Source organism: Gorilla gorilla, chromosome 15 (assembly GCF_029281585.2).
Source record: "Gorilla gorilla gorilla isolate KB3781 chromosome 15, NHGRI_mGorGor1-v2.1_pri, whole genome shotgun sequence".
In the NCBI taxonomy this organism is placed as follows: Eukaryota; Metazoa; Chordata; class Mammalia; order Primates; family Hominidae; genus Gorilla; species Gorilla gorilla.
Genome location: NC_073239.2, coordinates 121,362,505 through 121,380,159, shown reverse-complemented (window position 1 = coordinate 121,380,159; position 17,655 = coordinate 121,362,505). Strand labels below are relative to the sequence as shown.

At 54.7% G+C, this 17,655-nt stretch overlaps 1 non-coding gene across 1 annotated transcript; it reads left to right on the top strand.

The window, feature by feature from the left end:
* Positions 1 to 2,794: 2,794 nt before the first annotated feature.
* LOC115930618 (U6 spliceosomal RNA) lies at positions 2,795 to 2,901 on the top strand. Its single transcript, XR_004067243.2, has one exon. It is a non-coding gene; the product is annotated as a U6 spliceosomal RNA (small nuclear RNA).
* Positions 2,902 to 17,655: the final 14,754 nt, after the last annotated feature.

The window sequence follows — 17,655 nt, the reverse complement described above, 5'->3', positions numbered from 1 at the left end:
ATCTCCATTACAAATTATATGATTCACATCCTTGATAGTCTTATTTATTTTGTACACTTGATTTGACAGGAATCAACAGTACTGTGTTGAATTTCTCATTACAGCTGGGTCTTGTCTATTTACCTAATATATCTAAACAGGTTTTCTTGATATATTTTGGTATTCGATGTTGGGCACATAAACATCTAACGTGTGTATCAGCTGTGTATTAGACGTCACAACTTTATGGGGTATAATAGCTCTTATTAATATAAATTGGTCTGTTTGTCCTTCTTAATGATTTGTGCTTTATTTTCCACTGATACTAATATTGTCACTCCTTGGCACTTTTTGTCAACATTTGCCACTGCAAATGCCTTCATCAGTCCTTTGTTTTTAAGCCGTACATCAAAATGTATTGTGTCCCTTGTAAATAACGCACAATTGAGCTCTAATGCGATCCAAGTCTTGCCCTCCTGCTGCCATGGAGCAGACCCTGTGCCAAGCCCCTGCTCCCCCAGCATCCTCTTACTTACTCCTCTGGCTTTTACCCTCAATTCATAAACATGCTTGAGTCTTTTGCATCTGAAGGAAAAACAAAACCAAAGGCCTTTTGACTCCATGTCCTCTGCTCACTGTTAGCGAATCCTCTCACCTCTGTGCTCGCCCAGGCTGAATGTGGTTCTTCCTTCTTCCTTTCTCATTCGCAGGTGCCTCAGAACTGCCCTGTGTCCCCTCTCTGCTCTGGCATTGCTTGGATGCCCCCACCTGTCCTGCCCTTCCTGGGGCCCCCTCACTTTGCTCAGATTCATGGACACGATTGGATGCGATCCTCTAGGGAAGCCATCCCCACCCACATCCCCGGCTCCACGGAAGTTCTGAGCTGCCACCTCCCCGTGGGTCCCATGCGCTATTCACAGCTCTGCAACCACACTGGCCCCCAGTGGACCAGAGACTTCTGAATGCAGGTCTGAGCTTTTTGTCTCTGTGCCTGCAGCACTGGGTGAGCATGCAGCAGGATGGGCATGTGTGTGAGCAACACTGGGCAGACATGCTGCAAGGTGGGCCCGTGTCTGGGAAGCACCAGGCAGGCATGCAGCAGGGTGGGCACATGTCTGAGTTGTACCAGGTGGGCATGCAGCAGGGTCGGCATGGGTCTGGTACCAGGTGGGCATGCAGCAAGGTGGGCACATGTCTGAGTGGTACCAGGGCAGGCATGCAGCAGGGTGGGCATCTGGGCAGCACCAGTCAGGCATACAGTAAAGTGGGCATGTGTGTGGGCAGCACTAGATAGGCATGCTACAAGGTGGGTGTATTAGCCTGTTCTCACATTGCTATAAAGAACTCCCGGAGACTGGGTAATTTATAAAGAAAAGAAGTTTAATCGACTCACAGTTCCGCAGGCTGTCCAGGAAGCATGGCTGGGGAGGTCTCAGGAAACTTACAATCCTGATGAAAGGCAGAGGGGAAGCAGGCATGTCTTCCATGGCCAGAGAAGGAGGAAGGGTAGGGGGAGATGCTGCACACTTTTAAACAACCAGATCTCCTGAGAACTCACTCACTAGCGTGAGAACGGCAAGGGGAAATCCGCCCCCACGATCCAATCACCTCCCACCAGGCCCTCCTGCAACACTGGGGATTACGATTTGACATGAGTTTTGGGCAGGGACACAATCCAAACCATATTATTCTACCCCGGCCCCTCCCAAATCTCATGTCTTTCTCACATGGCAAAACACAATCATCCCTTCTTAACAGTCCCACAGGTCTTAACTCATTTCAGTATTAACTCAAAACTCCACAGTCCAAAGTCTCATCTGAGACAAGGCAAGGCCCTACCACCTATGAGCCTGGAAAATCAGAAGCAAGTTAGTTACTTCCAAGATACAATGAGGGTAATGGCACTGGGTAAATACACCCACTCCAAAAGGGAGAAATCCACCAAAACAAAGGGGTCACAGGCCCCATGCAAGTCCAAAACGCAGCAGGGCAGTCATTAAATCTTAAAGCTCCAAAATAATGTCTTTTGACTCCATGTCCCACATCCAGACCACACTGATGCAAGGTGTGGGCTCTCAAGGCCTTGGGCATCTCCAGCCCTGTGGCTCTGCAGGGTACAGCCCCCTTGGCTGCTTTTATGGGGTGCCACTGAGTGCACCCAGGCTGGTTTCAAACTCCTGGCCTCAAGTGATCCACCTGCTGCAGTCTCCCAAAGTGCTGGAATTACAGGCATAAGCTACTGCACCTGATGGGGATTTTCTTTTCTACTACATGGTCAGGCTACAATTTTTCTAAACTTTTATGCTCTGCTTCCCTTTTATTAATAAATATAAGTTCCAGTTTTAGATAATCTCCTCGCTCACGCATATGACCATATGTTGTTAGAAGTAGCCAGGCCACATCTTGAATGCTTTGCTGCTTAGAAATTTCTTCTGCCAGATACCCTAAATCATCACTTTCGTGTTCAAAGTTCCACTGATCCCTAGAGTAGGGTTACAACACCACCAGTCTCTTTGCTAAAGCATAGCAAGAATGACCTTTACTCCAGTTCCCAATAAGTTCCTAATTTCCATATGAGACCTCCTCAGCCTGGACTTAACCGTCCATATCACTATCAGCATTTTGGTCACAACCATTCAACAAATCTCTGGGACGTTCCAAACTTTCCCTCCTCTTCCTGTCTTCTTCTGAGATCTCCAAACTGTTCCACCCTCTGCTCGTTACCCAGTTCCAAAGCTGCTTCCACATTTTCAGGTCTCTTCTCTTCCTGGTATTCCTGGTGCCAATTTTGGCATTGCTATAAAGAACTACCTGAACGCTCACTTTGGCAGCACATATACTAAAATTGGAATGGTACAGAGGACATTAGCATGGTCCCTGTTCAAGGATGACAAAGAAAAATTAAAAGGAAAAAAATTTTTAAAAAAGAACTACCTGAGTCTGGGTAATTTATAAAGAACAGGAGTTTAATTGATTCACAGGTCTGCAGGCTATACAGGAAGCATGGCTGGGGGGCCTCAGGAAACTTACAATCATGGCAGAAGGCAAAGAGGAAGGAGGCACATTTTACATGGCCAGAGAAGGAGGAAGACTGGGAAGCAGGAGGTGCAACATACTTTAAAATAGCCAGATCTCATGAGAACTCACTATCGTGAGAACAGCAAAAGGGAAATCTGCTCCCATGATTCAGTCACCTCCCACCAAGCCCCTCCTCCAACACTGGGGATTATAATTTGACATGAGATTTGGGTGGGGACACAAATCCAAACCATATCAGTGGGGACTTGCGTGGGCAGCACAGGGTGAATATGGGGCCAGGTGCACATGTGTGGGCAGCACCGGGTGGGTATGGTGCCAGCTGTGCACATGTGTGGGCTTTGCAGCCAGGCATCTTGGGTTTGAATCTTGGCTTCACTGCTTCAGAATTCCAAGACTGGGAGCAAGTGAGGTAAACTGCCCACCTCCTTTCCTTCACCTATGAATAGGGATATATGTAATTTGCATCATCTTTATCGAGTCACTGTGAGTGCCTCATGGGTGGAGTGCCTGATGAGGGCCCCCTGTCGTCACTGGTGATGGTTTTGTTATTATTGTTATTGATTTGCTGGTGGCTGGAGGCATTAGGCACACTGCAGACAAAGGCTGAAGAGGCTGCTTTTTAGTCTGTCTCTGTCGATCTGTTTAGTTCCATCCTTTAGTGAATCTCCACAGCTCTCCCACGTGGTGTGCTTCTTGAGCCCCTGTGAGTCTGCAGTCACCAGCCTTTAGCCCAAGCCTGTGCACGACATCTGGGCTGATGGTGGCATTGTTGAGCCACAACAAAGCCCCAGCCACAGCAGCCACAGGGCTGTGTCCCATTAGAACTAATTATCTCCACACCACATTCTTCAGATAAGGAGCATTGTTCTTTGACAGCCGAGGATGGAAGTGGTACCTAACATGCAACTACACTGGCTGTGAGGCTGGAGGCCTCAGACCGACTCCTCTGTTGCCTGGGAGATGGACAGGGAGGCCATGGCAGCACGGAGGCAATAGAGGGCTGGGCCTAGACACTGACTGAGAAGTTGATTGGCAGGAGCTGGAGGGCAAAGGTCACAGGAGGAGTGGGCTGGGTCTTTGTGCCACCTGTGTTCTCAGCATGACCGCCAGCATCCCCACCCCCACCCCCATCACTCCTGCCACACTAAGAGCTCTCCACCTGCCTACCCTGAGTGTCCTGAGACCCAGGGGCATTGCTTCTGCATCCTGCCACAGGCCATGTGCTTGGATTGGGTGCTTTTATAGAGAAAGGTGGAGTCAGGCTGAGCTAACTTCCTTTGGATCTTAGATGCCGTGTTAGATCAAGTTTTTCAGAGCAGATGCTGAGCCAAAGATTCAGGTGCAGGTGATTTTCCGAGAAGCTGCTCTCCGGGGAGAAGGGGTGGCGGGAGCAGCACAGGGAAGATGTCTTAGTCTGTTTTGTGTTGCTATAAGGGAATATCTGAGCTTGGATAATTTATAAAGACAACAGGTTTATTTGGCTCACAGTTCTGCAAGCTGTATAGAATTATGTCACTGGCATCTGCTCGGCTTCCGGTGAGGGCCTCAGGTTGCTTCCACTCATGATGGAAGGTGGAAGGGGAACAGGAATGTCACATGATGGGAGAGGAATCAAGAGAGATAGGAGGAGGTGCCATGCTCTTTTCAACACCAGCTGTTGTGTGAATTAAGAGTGAGATCTCACTCACTACCATGGGGACAGCCCCAAGCCATTCATGAGGGATCCACCCCCATAACCCAAACATCTCCCACCAGGCCCCACCTCCAACATTGGGGATCACATTTCAGGTGAGATTTTATTCAAACCATATCAGAAGGCGCCCCAGCATCAGGATTTGCCATGACAGCGAAAATTGAAGCTACCACGCCCTAAGACCCAGGTTCCAGAACTCACAAGACACCCCTTCTGCCTCATTGGATTGGCCAAAGAAGCCATGAGGCCAGCCCAGAGTCAGGTGGAGGGAAGTGGACTTCCTGGGTGAGTGGCTGCACCCACAGGGAGAGGAGGAGCTGTCCGGATTTATTTGTCACAGGCCACCAAAGCTCTGCCACCTGTCTCCACTGACACACTCCACACTACTTAACGCTCCACGGCCTAAGTCTCTCGGTTGTTTTGACCTAGTCCTTCACAGCCTATTCATTTGCCTTTTGGTGGACTAAAATTCATTCTCTATTTATTTATTTAAAAGGAACTTCAGTAGACAAGAGTTCCCCCATTTGTGAATATTTTCAGAAGTGCTTTTTTACGGTTCAGCATGAGTAACAGCTTTATTCTGTTCTAAAATTTTACTCTGATATAAAATTCTTGGTTCATACTTTCTTTTCCTGGAGATTTTGCAGGCATTATTTCCCTCTTCTCTAAGACGAGGTGTTGCTGTAGAAAATCTGAAGCCAGCTTGGACTTCTCTTCTCATGTCAGGGCCTTCATATTTTCGCCTCGGTGCCAAACAAATTCTTCGTGTTTGACCCCCAAGTCTCAGTGCCGATCACGTGCACCAATTTTTGTAGAAACGTGATATACCCTCTTAATCCATAGATTTCATCTTTTTTAGTTTCACAACATTTTCTTGAATTATTTGAATTATTTTTCTTTTATATTTGATTTTCTCCTGCAAGGCCACCAATTATGTGTGTGTTGTGTCTGCATTTTGTGTTTTCCTTTTCTATCCTTTCCTCTAAACCATGGTAACTCTTTATTCTTTTCTGGTGAATTTTTTTCACTTTTTCCAAGCCTGACTCCACATCCCTGGCAATGGTTTTAGGAGAATCTATTCTCTTTTTCTTTGATTCTAGTGTGGCCTTCATTTTGTGATTTTTAAAATTCTGCTTCTTTTCTTGAGCTCTGCCTGCCTATTTTTGAAATCTCCTATCATCTTTTTGTTTCTTATTGAAGCCTGTCTCGGCTTTTGTTTTACGTGAAAGACATTTTCATTTAGATCGTTAAGTTTCTGATTGTTAAAAAGGTTTCCATCATCTTCCCCAATGCAAGGAGTTTTTGTGTCTTTGCTTTTTACCTTTTCTATTATTTTCTTCCTTTTTCTTGTAATGTTTTCAGTGGACGCTACTTTCATTCCTTTCTGTCACTGTTTATTTGTGCATATAAAGTGAGTTCTTCCCGAAACAGCTGTCTGCAGTGTGTGGGAGGGCAGTCGTGGGGCGGGGAGCATCCCTGGCTGGCTATGCAGCCCCGCAGCCCAGCCTCCGCCTTGCCCTGGAGCAGCAAGTGCACTTGGCAAGACCTTCACACTCTCAGGGGCTCAGAGTTGTGGGTGCCTCCTGTTTTCCGTGAGGATATAATTCCATCTCTGTTTCTCATCCTCAGTGACAAAAAGAGAGACAACTTTACTAGAGGTTCACTTTAACAAGTAGCGGACACTTTTTGCTTGGTCGTTTTGTGTGCATGTGTGTTTGTTTCATTTTGTTTGCTACAACAGAAGCAACGACTAAAGAAATAAATACCCTTAATTTCATAACTCTGGAGATTTTTCACAACATTGACCACTCAGACGTCGTCGGTCTTCTCTCCCTGCCTCAGCTGCAGTCAGACTCCAGGTGAGCTGCACCTGGCCGTCTCATTTACGTGGCCTCTCTGGCATTGGATAAGAACTCTATGGCCAACTTACCCAAGAGGTGGTCTGCAATATCTTTGAATACATTAAGACCTGGCGGTCTTATAGAGAAATCTGTAGTGATTCATTCACTCGTTGCTACGGACTGAATGTTTCCTATGTGGAAGCTCTGACCCCAATGCGATGGTATTTGCAAGTGAGGCCCCTGGGAGCTGTTGAGGCTTAGAGGAGGTCATGAGGGCCCATGACAGAACATCCTCTCTCTGCTATGAGAGGACACAGCAAGAAGGAGGCTGTCCAGGGACCAGGAAGCAGCCCTCTGGAGCCAACCCTGCTGCCACCTTCACCTTGGACTCCCAGCCTCCAGAAATGTGAGGAATGAATGTCCGCTGTTAAGCTGCCCCATCTGTGTTATTTTGTTGTAGTGGCCTGGATGGACTAAGACACTCATTCAATCATTAATTTATTCAAAGATATTGCAGACCACCTCGTGGGTAAGTTGGCCATAGAGTTCCTATCCGATGCCAGAGAAGCAGCGTAAATGAGACGGCCAGGTGCAGCTCACCTGGAGTCTGACCGCAGCTGAGGCAGGGAGAGAAGACAGGCAATGAGCGGGAAAGTGAATGAAGCTTCCTGTTTCTTTAATGCAGATGAACCAGCAAGGAGAGAAACGGCCAGGGCAAGGCGCTGCTGAGCCAGGCGGGCTGCTGCTCCGTGCTCACTGAGGAATGTTGTTCAGGTGAGTCAGGGCCTCACGCCATGGAGGACATTTACGCAATCCCACCTGACAATGGCTCCCGAAGGGAGAGACAGGCGCACAGCGAGTACTGCAATTCAGAAATTCACGGAGCAGCAATTCTGAAAAGCAGCAGGGAGAGCAGGGGTCAGAGCAGGGCCAAGGACAGCAGCCGGGACACAGGTTTCTTTGGGATCTCTGGACTGGCAGCATGCCAGGCCACAGAACCCCTGTGTGGACAGTCTGTGCCACCCCCGGCCTCCTCATTTCCGAAGATGAGCTCTCCCCGGCACCCGGGACGCCCACACCCAGGGTCACTGCCAAACAGCACCACCATCTGAATCTCAGGACCTTGCCCTGGATGCCGGCTCACTCCCTCACACACGTCCTATGGACTTCACTCTAAAACGCTCCCAGAAGCTGGCCGCTGTGTCCACCTCCACCACGGACCCCAGACGCAGCCCTCCTCCTGTCGCTGGGCAGACCTGCGGCCAGGGTGTCCTCGCTGGACGTGCACTGCCCGTCCTGTTTCAGCTGCTGTCCCCTCAGCAGCCAAAGGGGCCCTGGCAGTGAGATCAAGGTACTTCCCGCCCCTTCCTCCCAAAACTCCCCACTCAGATCTACAGCAAAACCCAAGTTCTTCAGTGCTTCGGAAGACCCTTGGTCCTACCAGGTCACCACCTGTCCCAAGATAGATTCCAGATGACCTGGTGGATGGACTAACGCATTTTCAAGGGCAAGGTTGACTACACTTGGTTTTTGTTTTGTTTTCTTTAGAGACAAGGTCTCGCTTTGTCACGCAGGCTGGAGTACAGTGGTGTGATCACAGCTCACCAGAGGGAGCAGCCTCACACTCCCAGGCTCAAGTGATTCTTTTACCTCAGCTTCCCAAAGTGCTGGGATTACAGGTGTGAGCCACCGTGGCAGACCGCTTGTAGTTTTTGTTTATTCTGTTTTAAGAGCTGCTGTAGAACCACACCTACCCCAGCCCCTCCTCTGTTTGCTGTGACACCTCAATCCTTGCACCTGAAATCTGCGATGTGGGACATCTCATGATGTGGCTGGTCACAAGACACCCTTCCTCTTAGCGGGTTTCCAGGGAGCTGGCCTGGGCAGGGCAGCGGGGAGGAAGGCGCACTGGAAGAGGCATCTCAGGGCAGGCCAGTGTCCCTGATCGCCTCCGTGGGGTTTCAGGGTCTTTTCAGTCTCCTCAGTCTCCTCAACAACCACTCAGATTTCTTTTCCTATAACCTCTATAGACCCCATTCCCACCCCTACGCTCTCCCTGACCCTGGCCTGAAATGCTGAGACGTTTTTTGCTTGATAATCACAGACTCCAAGTTCCTAACATAATTCCTGAACCAACAATTCCATAAAGTTATTTACCAGCCTATTTCCAGTTGTTTTTCAAATGTTATAGTTGCTAACCCCATTTTTCCCACTAGGAATAAGTGAGCTTTTAAATCAGCTTTGCCTCATGGGATGGTGACTTTTCTTCATTGCTTCAGCCCATGCACCAGTTCCTGGAGTCAGTGGTTGGAACATAGGATGCAGAATGTGCCAGATTTCAGAGCCTTCCTGGGACCCTCCAGGGACGTCTGCCCAGCCCCATCTCCAGGAGGACCCTTCCTCACTGAGGCCAGGCATGGAAGGACAAGGAGAGTGTGAGGGAAGTGCTGGCCCAGGTCACAGCACCAGCCTCACGTTCTGCCTCTGCCTGGCTGCGGATGGCGATGCCTGGCTGCAGACATCCCCCCGTAAGACTGCACCAACCTACTTTGCAGGGCTGAGGCGGTGCACGAATGGGGAGCTGGAGCCAGAGAGCACCTGCTGCCGGGGCATTGCCCTCCTCCTATGGCATCGACCTCCTCCTGCACTGTCAGGCAGGGAGGAGAGTGCAGCTCCTGGGACCCCTCCCCTGGGAGCCTGAAGGCAGACCCGAGTCTTATCCTCTGAAGTCAAGAGAGCAGGCCTGGAAGGCAGCAGAGAGGGCCGGGCAGGGAAAAGGGCTGGGGACGGGGCTCAGGGGCAGGAAGGCACAGGATCAGCAAGCAGGACTGTTGGGGGGGGGCGCGTGGCAGGGCAGCAGACTCCCCAGGCAACCAGAGAGAGGGTTCCCTTTGAGTTTGAGATCTAGCAAAGACAGCCCCTGCAACCCAGGCTCCTACCACTGCCCCCAGAGACCACACACACACCAGAAGGATGCATCTGGGGCTCTGGAAGGACACTTAGTCCTGGACTTGGCAGCAGCCTAGAGGCCCAGGCACCCCTGAGACACAGAGGCATGGAGCATCCCGGAGGCGGAAACCACAGAGGCCCACACCCCGTTCTTGATCAGCTCTCTCAAGACTCCATCTGTGAAGTGGGGCAGCCGTCCCGCAGGGCTCCTGGGGTGACTGAGGTGACACTGAAGCTACCCCCACTCGTGCCCAGGCAACAGCCAGGCCCAGCATGCTCCAGACCTTCTGCCCAATCAATAATTGAGGCAGGAGGAGCTCCAGGACCCAGGCACAGGAGCCGTCACAGCCGCGGGTGCCCAGGAGCAGATTTCTTGCTCAGGCCACCCAGAGCCCAGACTCAGAACTCAGCCCCCTCGGGCAGCTGTGGGCAGTCTTCTACCCTCCTCTGGGCCTCAGTTTCCCCCACTAGAAGGGCCTTCTGGTTCTGATTGCAGGGTCCAGCCTGGCCAGGTCTCTCCAGGGTCCTTCAGCCTGCAGGCTGGTTGTCAGCCCGGTCAGGATATCAGCTCTGGCTGGGGTGTGTGGGTGCCTCTGCGGGCCCATCTCCAAGGCTGTGACCCAGCAGAGGGGCCGCAGGAGGGGAAAGGCAAAGGGGTGTGGTGGTGCCGGCTGGGGAGCCCTGGGGTTTTCACACAGGGAGAACAATGGCTGGGAAAGCTGGCCCAGGCCACGCTGCCCCTGCAAGCCTGGGAGCCGCTGGTGCTGGAGAAGCAGCGCCCTGGAGACCAAGCTTTGGCACGGAGCTCCATTCACGGGGCAAGCTGCAGAAGTAATTGGGTCTGTGGCTCTCAGCAGGGTCCGGAAACCGGGCCTGGCCTGCTGTGGCCTGACACAGGCCTCCAAGCCCGCCACGGCCGCTGGGATGTGGGGGTGTGCCTGAGACCCCTCCCGGAGCGCCGTCCCTGGAGTCCGGGGTTCCACCCCCACCCACCGCAGGGCTCCCACGTGCTCACCCAGGCTGAACCCTGAAGCTTCCAGTCTCCACATGACAGAGGCCGGAGCCAGGCAGGTCTGGTGAAGGCCCCGGTGGTCAAGAAATCGGGGGTAGGGGGTGGGGTTGACATGACTCAGGTCTCTGGGTCCTGGCCCAGGCTCCTGTCCCACTGCCAGTAGGTGCAGCGACAGCAGTGGCCCTGGGAGGTCAGCCGCCCCCACCCAGTGCTGCCCCCAGGACTCCTTTCTGGAGACTGGGGAACATTTCAGTCTTCAGGATGCCTCCTCCAGGAGTAGTGGTGTTGGGGGGTTTCTCTGAAGCTCATTTGTTGAACATCCCCCTTTCCCCAGTGGTGCCAGCTCCTGAGCCGACAGGGAAAAGCTGTGTCCCCACCCAGCCTCCCAGACATCCCGGGCCTCTGCCCTGTCCACAGGCTGGCCAGAGCCTCACACACGGTTCCCACCCACTGGAATCAGCTGGGCTTGCACCCAGCACACCCTCAGGTCCACACAGCTTCCCAGGCCCTCGGGAACCACAGCCCCACCCCTCCAAGCCCCTTCCCTGGGGGTTCCCTGTGGGCCCTGAAGATCCTCCTGGGAGCCTCCCCTTCCCCCTCGTGTGCCCCGGGGCCCATCTGCAGCCCCCATCCATCCAGGGTGTTCCACGTGGAACGACCGGCTCACAGCCAGGTGTTCACGCCTCATCTCTCCCTGCTCCTGATCGACCTCAGGCCCCACCGGGGACACTCAGGGGCTGTGGGGCACTGGCCTCCCCGCAAACATGGCCTGGTCACATGTTTTGATGAGAGGGGGAAACCGAGTAGGGCCTGGAGCTCCAGAAGGCCAAGAACCCATCCTGGGGAGGCAGCAAGGGGCGGGAACCCACCGGAGCCGAAGCGCTGACAGCCCCGCACGTCGGACTTTTCGTCCAGGCCCAAATCTAAACATGAAATTGGGAGCTCCAAGCTGGCATCCACCATCTAAGACAGGGATTCCCATGTGCTGCCCGGACCCGCCCATGAGGGGGTCCTGCCAGGGCTCTGGGTGGGAGCTGTGTCTGCAGCCCTCACATTGTGAGCTCTCCCCAGATGGAGCCAGTCCCTGAGACCACCCCCGTCACTCAGAGCCTCCCCATTACTCTCTGGATGCTGCGGCTTTTCTGCCCTCTTGGGCTGCCCTTATACTTTCCGGATCATTCCAGGAAGTGGCTCTACTGAGCAAGCCGATGTCAGCACACCTGCCCCAGCACACACAGGTGGCGCCCCCTTTCCTGCCACAGGAGGGAGTAGGGGGCGCTGCCTAATTTCCACCTTCCATAACAACAGTGAAACAGCAGAGCAGCTTGACATTTACAAAAAGGTGCTTGTTAAGAACCGTCCTCCCAACTTAATTAACACTAAAACCCTTTAGGTGTTCCTCCAAGTGCATATAAAACAGCTGTCTTTCCCCTGCACGGGAAGTAAACTCAGAGAGTGTTTCCATAAAACCAATGGACTGTGACTCCTTGCAAGCAAAACCGTCATGAAATGTTACGGCCGCGGATGGAGGGGCGGCCAGCTGCCGGAGCAGATGCACCAGCCAGGACCGGAGCCTCCACCGCTGAGGAGCCACCGTGCCGCTGTTCCACACCGCCCGGGCCGTTAAATCACACTGTGTTATTTCAAAGCCACGTGCTGAAGCTCTTGGCAGCTTCCTTCCGGGTGGGCGTCCTGGACTCTGCTGGTTGGGGTGGGAGCTTGGGGTCGTTCCACCTGCAGCCTGCGACTCGCCCCTCTCCCTCCCCAACCTTGCCCCTCCATGTGCACATAGCATGAGGAGGCCGGGTTCTTGCGTGGGATCCATCAGCCTTCAGGCTGGGTGCTGCGGCCACACCATCCAGACACAGTGAATCTAGAATAGCCACCTTGTAGCCACCAGCCTTGGGAACCCAGCCTCTAGAATGTTGGACACACAGACTAGGGGCCAGGGCTCTCCCCACTGCAATTCTGCTCCCTCATCTGTAAAGCAGGAAAGGTGACCCCCGCCACCAACCCCACAGTTGAAGCAGTGAGGCTGTCCTATATCCCCAGTGTGTGCACCAGGCCTCCCGGGCAGGCAGGACTTGCCAGAACCGACTGCACGCCCACCCATGGCAGCAGCGACTGGCCTGCTGGGCCCGCCTCAGGGCCTCCCTGGAGCCGGCACACTGGGGAGCCAGGCTGGTTCTACTCTCCAGCTCCAAAGGGCCAGCTCCTTCTCTCAGAGTCCCCGAGAGCTACATGGAGCCCCAGTGGCCCCGTATATCGCTGTGCTCATAACTGCCCCAAGAGCTGCAGAGCCCCACAAGGCGGTGACAGCAGTCCACCAGCTCTCCCGGAGCCCTCCCTCCGGAGTCGCCTCTTCCCAGGATCCTATTTTATGACCACAAACTCCCAGGAGGGCGGCAGCAGGCACCCAGGGAGATGCATCTGACTTTCTCATCCTCAGGTGCCCAGTCCAGGCCCCAGCAGCCTTTCAGAGTGAGGATGCACCAGTCCCCAGACCAATCCAGCCACGAGGGAGCCAAGACCTGGGACATCGCCGGCCTTGAGGGACGCTTGGGGAGCTGGCCAGGGCCGGGGACAGCCTCGCTCCCTCCTCAACCAGCACCTTCCCCTCACTCAGCATGTGCAGATGCCACCTTGCTGGACACCTGTGGGCCTGATGGACAGACACTGTGTAATGTCATCCCCAAGGCTCTCGCACGAGCACACAGTCGTGTGTGGACCAGAACGCTCTTTGTCGACTGTGGAGCATTGAGCAAAACGGAAGGATTGTCATCGTTGCCTGAGCTCTGTGGTGGCCCTTGACGGTGGCTACCTGCGCCGACCTCTTCCCCGAGCCCCTGGCAAGGGCCTGTGTCCCCTGCACCCTGTCCCCGGTGCCTCACTGGGACAGAGATCCTCCTCATCGGGAACTTGGGATATGTGACCTGAATTAACCACAGCTGGGCCTGGCAAACCTGGGGGTTCGTCTCCGCAGCCCCAAAGCCTCTTATAAAACATAAATGCCTCTGCCGGCTGGGCTGGAGGAGGACCAGGGCGTCAGTGTTGAATGGGAATGGCACTTCGACTGGGAAGATGAAGATGCTCTGCAGGTGGATGGTGGTGACGGCTGCACGAATGCGACTGTGCTGAACGCCGCTGACTACGCCCGAGAGTGGTTACCGTGATACGCTGTACGTTATGTATATTTGACCGCAGTAAAAGACGCAGATTCATTTTTACAAATCCACGGGACAGGAAAATCAAGAACAAAGGGACCACTGTCGGTGTGAACGTTAGAAAGAGTGATGCGCCTTCCACCTGTGACGTAGACGTCGATGCTGGAAAGCAGGAGGATGCCCGTCTGCACAGCCTTTGATGGGGAGAGAGGTCCCTGGGGCCACCTCAAGGTCATCTGTGGCTGTCACCTCCATACCTGCCGTTCAGGGATTTGGGGCACACAAATGCAGGGACCCCCTTCCCCGAGGCCATGGTGAAGCCAGGTGGGAGCTGCTGACGTGGGCAGCAGGCAGGGCCAAGGCAGGTGGGGGCTTCCCGGTGGGCCTCGCATCCTGGAGGTCAGGGTCAGGCCCTTGGAGAGAGGCTGCTGTGGGAGCCTGCACCAACCTGGCCAAACCCAGCCCTCAGGTCGCACAGCCTCCCTCCAGGGCCCCTTCCCTTCCTCCCTGCCCCTTCTCTCCAGGAAGGCCAGGGCCTGTGGGCCAAGCTTCAGTATCCTAAAGCCTTCAGACACACACCAGGGCTGCACTGGGCTGTTTTCCGGTTTTAAGAACACGCCCTCTTCCTGGGGACCTTGAGTGTTGTCACTGGGAGGCAAGCCACTCTGGGGGTTTCTCCCAGCCGAGGAGCAGCAGGTTTTCCCCCCACATCTCTCTGGGCATCAGCAGAGCAGCTCTGCTCATTCCCACGGATGGCCAATGGAGGCTGGCCATGTGCTGGCTGAGGGAGTGCTCCCTGGGCAGGCTGGGGATGGCAACAGGGGCCTGCAGTGGAAGAAGCCCGGGGTTCAAATCACCTCCCTTTCTCTGAGCCTCGGTTTTTCCCACATGTCTAACACAAGGTGAGGTTCGGGGAACTTGGGATGTCAAGATCTCCAGGCTGGCACCCGGGGCCCAGCCTCCCTTTCCGTCTGTCCTGGACCCTGCACCCCACTGATGCTCAGTCCACCTGGAACAGGAAGGTCCAGGACGGAGGGTGCTGAGGACACCCCCACACCGTGCCAGCCACCCTCCACCACACTGCATCCTCAAAGCTGCGGTTTGGGCGCTCAGCATCCTCTGCCGTGAGGGTGCCACTGAGCGCTATGCTGACATCTTTGTCACCAGGTTGCTGTGGGCATTCAGTGAAAAGACTCCGGCCCCTCCCAGCACATGGCTGCTCACCTCTCCTGGAGCAGGTGTCAGCTGGGAGTCTGGTGTGTGCCTGGGCTACACCTGGCCACGCAAACCTTGGGGCCAGCATAGTGAGCCAGCGCCGGCCTGTCCAGAGTGTGCATGGCCTCCCATGCGGGTGACCCCAACTGAGAGCCAGCGTCCCCTGTGACAGCCTGGCACGGCCTCGCGCCTGGATGTTGCAAGCCTGGTTGGCACTAATTTATTGCAAATTGTTTGGGAAAAGTCAGTTTAATTAAAATCTAAATGAGGCTCCCAGGAGGGCCCCCGCCCCCAGCCCCAGCCGACGTAATGAGGAGAGGCGGGCATCTCACCAATTCCGGAGGCTTTCATGTTTTTGTCATCCCAAAGCCCCAAGATAATAAAATTTATTCATAGAATTCACACTTCAGTGGTGTGAATAAACGGCAGGCCGGCCACACAGAGAGTCACGCAGAATCCCAAACCAGAGCCGGTGGCGGTTCAGGGGACCGTTTTCTTCCCATCATAAATCAGAGCGCGGCGAAGTTGCCGATGGAGTCGCCGACGGGGTGAGGGCCGCCCCGAGCAATCAACCGGTCCGCGGCTGTCCTGTAGTGACCTTCGCCAGCGATTTTTCATCCATCTTGGCTTGTTTTGGGGCAGACGCTGCTGGGCCATGAAGCATAAGGGGCCCTCCAAGCACCCCAGCCCCTGCCGGGGCCAGAGGAAGCCATTGAGTGTGCTTCCTGAGCCAGGGACCTTGCTGTGTGCCCCGGGCAGGTCCTCTCCTCTCTGGAGCCTCCGATTTCCCAGCTGCCGTAGGAAATGCCAGAGCTGGCTGGTTCTGCACGCCCATCTCACTCAGTCTGCCTCTTCTGGAAGATGGAGCCACACACACCCAGCCGCTCAGGGAGGAACAGGCAGGCTGTGTTCCCCCTCTGCCCACTTTTCCTCCGCCCAGAGCTGATGGGTGTGACCCAGGGAGGGGCTGTGTATGGCTCAGAAATGCACCTCTCCACAACCAGGCAGTAAGGGTGTAGCCCTGGGAAGGGCGGGAGGCATGGCCCCTGGGAGAAGGCGGGCACCTCAGCCCCCATGTCTGAGGGCGAGTGTCTAGGAGGAGGCCCCGTCAGGCAGGACACCACCCAGCAGCTTGGCTTGAGTCTGTCCTCAGGCTCGGCCTGAACCTGTCTGCATACAGGATGCAGGTCAATGGGCCTGCCCTGGAGCTGGATGGCCCTTGCGTGGGCAGGTCGTAGAACAGTACTTGGGCCCAGCAGGGGCTTACTAGCTGTCCCTGTGTTGGGAGCTGCACCTTTCCCCAGGCCAGGAGGTCCCAGGCAGTGCCAGGCCTGATGCACCTCCATGTCGGCCATCCCCATGTGGCGTCTGCTGCAGGCACCGTCACCAGTGGAGGCAGACATGTGGACGGATGGACAGGTAAGTGGGCAGATGGACAGACGTGAGGGCAGGTGGGTGCCCAGATAGTGCAGGTGCCACAGGCTGAGGGAATCTCACCAAAGCCGAGGGGCTGGGCCTTCCCACTCCCTGCTCAAGCTCAAGCAGGTGGAAAAACTGTATCCACTGAAGAGAAGGAAGCTTCGCTCCTAAAATCCCATCACCAGGTTCCTGGCTGCCATCTGGCTCTGCAGACAGCACTGGAACAAGATGTCATTTCCAGGCACGCTGGAGCGTATCTCCTTCACCTCCTGTGTTTCCAGCCAAGAGGAAAACCCCAGGGCCGGCCAGCCCAAACGGGCTCCCTCGACCAGGGGCTCCCTCCCACCCACACCTTCCTGCCCTGGCCCCCGGGGGCCTTCCCCGAGTGCCTGCTCCACTGGTCACCCTCACCGTGGCTGCGGTTAAACACACTTGGGCGCTTTTATCGGGGCCCTCTCTAGTGTTATGATAAATAATTGAAACTAAACCCCGAGTGTCAAAATAAATGAACCTCTTGCAAAGGGGATGACTCTCCCCAGCTTTATATCCTTCTCCTGAGACGCCATAAAATGGGGACATAAAGTGAGGACCAGGCCTGGCTCCCAGCCTGCCACGGACACCTGTCCGGGAGGCAGCACAGAGGGACCTCAGGGGCACAGGGCGCTTCTGCTTCCCCTTCCTCCTCTGGAAAATGGGATGTTCACATCTGCTGCACCTCAAAGACCCAGGCTTGCCCCTGCCCACCTGCCCGGCTCTACATCTGTCTGTCAGTGGCAAGCCCGCCCCATCCGATCTCCCGTCGGAGCCCAGGGCCTGGACTCACCACCACCCGACCCTGCTGGGCTGCGAGGGGGCGGCCTGGCACCTTGGCGCAGCCCCCACGCCCTGGCCATGCTGCCCAGGAATGCCGTTGTGTTTGTCCAGGCCGATGGCCCAGCAAGTAGCTTCTTCCAAATGTGATTCATCTGGACTTCCCAGCAAGACTGGTGAAGAGGGAGATGGCTCAGAGGCCGCGCCACAGGGTGTGCCCACATGGGACCATTCTCTCCGTCTGCTTAGACCACTGCGGGCAGAAGGGCCCAGGCCTGGCTCCACCAGGCGCACACAGAGGACACACCTGGGCCCCTGGTGGTTGCGCCCGCAAGTGACAGGCCGTGCAGCCCGGGTGCATATCATTACGTATTGATTTACATTTACAGCCGGCTCCAGGTGCTCCCCTCCCACTTAAGCACACTAGCAGATTTTTTATGCAAGATTGAACAACTTAACGGCCTGAACAAGTCGGATGACAAGACTTTAATTGCTATTTTTCTCCCTCTATCCCTCAGGAGAGCAATATGCAGA